Here is a 3,251-nt window from a genome sequence, read left to right on the forward strand (position 1 = left end):
ATGCACAGGCACATTGCGGCTGGGGTGTGGCAGGATGTCTGCTATGGGGGGGGGGGGGGCAGGGGATGGAGGGAGGGAGCTACAGGAGGGCGGCAGGGCCGGAGCGAAGGTGGAAGGTGGCTCCAGCCGGAATGAAGGCAGAAGGCGGCAGCCAGAGTGAAGGCCCAGGCCAGCCAGGAGAAGGAAGGCCTATTCTTGCACAAATCTTCATGCATCGGGCCTCTAGTATAGAACATAAGGCCTGTTCATTTACTCATGCGTTATTTTTTATTTTGTAAAATGTAAGTTGTCTCTGTGGCCCAAATGTTCTAGTGAAAAAGTTACCTAGTGGCAATTCATCAACAGGGAAAATATGGGTTCCCCTAATGACATAAAAATTAGCACATGGCAACTAAGAATCTCCCTCCACGGCAGAGCAGGATTTTGCTCTGGTTTCCTGGCACTTTCCCCTAACAAGATAGTGAATGAGGTGCCAGACACAGAGGTGCTGAATGGGCTCTGAAAAGGACACATTAAATGTGAGGGACAAAGAAAATATCTGCCTATAAGAAATCGTGAAAGGGTAATGTAAGGATATAGAAATTAATGAGATGACAAATGTGACAACCTCTGTGGTAAGTAACAAGATATATTACATTTAAATAGCCAAATTATGTAAATTGCTTTGACTTTATATCTTTCAGAAACCATAGATCAGAGCTTAATTGAATATAAATGAAAAACATTAAATGATGTCATATTGCTAAAGTAATATTTTGAAAGTATAAGACTGTAACAATTGCTTTTGTTTTCCAATTTCAGATAATTTAAAAAAGAGCCAATGTAATATATATGTTTCACTCAATCCTAATCAGAATTCTCTAAGTCTGTATGATAAATGTGTTGCTCCATATAAAAGCTTAATGATAAAAATAAATTAAGCCATTATACATAAAAAATCTTGGTAATATTTTTAATTGCTGTGCAACATCAATTATATCTGAGGGCACAGAAGGCCTTTAACTTAATTCTCAAATGTCTCAATGGCTTAAACTTGTTTTGGCCTATGGACTCAGAAAATAAAATTATTAAAAAAATAATTTTCTTCTGAATACTTATGACTTTTCTTGTGAACTTTTACTTGTGGTAAAGCGAACTGATAAATAAACTAAAAAATAACTTTTGAAAGTTCTTGTCTTTTTACAACTCAGTGAATTTTGTTTTCCAATTCATCCTTTAACTGAGGGTGTGTTACTTCTTTCAGGGTTAAAGTTTTTCAAAGGATATTGATTTAATCCTATCTACCTACATATTCAAGTTTCTAGTTCCCCCAAATCTCCTAGCCCCTAAAACAGGTATTCGTACTCCAGTTTCTACTTTCCACAATGGTTTAAATTATATATATACGGACCTTGAGAATATCATGCTGAATAAAATAAGGCAGACATAAAAAGTTAAGAACCATATGATTTTACTCATATGTGGGATATAAAACTGAAAGCAAGAAATGAACAAACAAGAAAAACAAACAATAACTCACATATAGACATAGATAACAGCATGGCTATTACCAGAGGGTGGCGCTAGTACAGGGTGAAGGGGTTCATATATATGGTGACTAAAGATGATTTGTCTTTGGGTTGTGGGCACACAATGCAATATACAGATGATGTATCCTAGAAATGTACACTTAAAATCTATAATAATCTCATTAACCAATGTCCTCTCAATAAATTTATAAAATATTTTCAAAGTATTTTATGGCAATGTAAGCAACACTCAGATATTTTACAATGGGGTTTGGGTGGGGTTACAAATGTTTATTTACCATACTGCCAGAAAAAAAAAATTTTTTTCTCCTTACCTATTTTCAAACGTTGTTTTCCACCTTTATAAAATAAAATATATCAGCTATATTCTAGGCAACTTTAGGCAGAACTCTGTGATTAAGCTTGCATTCCAAATTGGCCTTTAGAACATGACTTTATTCTGTAGGCATCTTGAATTAATGACACCTTGTGTTTTAAGAGGTCTTGACCATTTGCATAAGGATAAGTAAGCACTATTTAAGAAAGAAAAGGGTTTTGTGCTAAAATACCTTATATTTTATATATATTCTAGTGGCCCAGTGCATGAATTCATACATATTGAAAGGAACTTTATTAGAATAAATATTTTAATATTGCTATTTGCCCTTTATAATAGAAGTGTCAACCAAATTCATGATTGACAATGACAGATGGAAACACATGCATGCAATTGGCGCTAGCAAGAGCTTTAACTGTATCATGCATGCATGAGTCAACTTAGCCTTTTATAGATATAGAATAAACTTGCTTAATTAGACCTGCTTACTGATTTAGCTAAACTTTTTCCAGCCCAGTGAAGCACCCAAACTTCTCTTTTAGGTAATTGTCAGCAACACAGCAGGAAATATTAACATGAAGCAGATTATTATTGTAGATCAGACAGGGAGAACAAAGGGTAAAATATTTAACTGCAGTAGTGTTTGACTATATTCTGTGCAATGAGAAAACCTGAAGTCTTTTTCAAGGTCCACCATTTCTTACTTCTTTTCAGTCGGGTCAAGTTTCTAAGCTTTCTAAATCTCTGTTTTCCGGCTAATGAAAAGAAAATAGGATTACACTGAGTCTCTTATCTACCTACTCCAGGACTTCTGTGAGGATCAAATGAGATGAGGCACAGGTAAACACTTCACAGACATTTGGTTAAAGTGTGAAATGTTTGCACCTGGCTGTAAAGCAAGTCATGTTCCTGGGCTGAAGAAACTGCAAGGAGGCTAGTAGTTGCTAGGGAGAGGAAGCTGGGCATTGCTACATGACGTCATTACCTGGCGCCCACAGCCACCATTTCCTGGTTGGGCTGGGCTATGGGCTGCATTTTGCGCCATGGGGTCTTTGCAGTGTTTGCTGCAATTTGGTGGGCTATTGCTCTGGGGTGGTGGCAGGGCCTGTGACCCTCTTGGGGGAAGCTGAATGTTGCTTTGTGGGTGCCAGGTCCGCAGTGCCATTTCTGTGTAAATGGCCAGTGCATGTCATGACAGCTCCTGCATTGAGCATTTGTCCCCTGGTGCACGTCATAGTGACTGGTCAGACGGGTTGGACACTTAGCATCTTAGCCTTTTGCATATCTATAATAATCCTATCTAATAAAAGAGTAATATGCAAATTGACCATCATTCCAACACACAAGATGGCTGCCCCCATGTGGTCAAAGATGGCTGCCCCCATGTGGACACAAGATGGCAGCCA

The sequence above is a fragment of the Cnephaeus nilssonii genome (genome assembly GCF_951640355.1).
Source record: "Cnephaeus nilssonii genome assembly, chromosome: 1".
NCBI lineage: Eukaryota > Metazoa > Chordata > Mammalia > Chiroptera > Vespertilionidae > Cnephaeus > Cnephaeus nilssonii.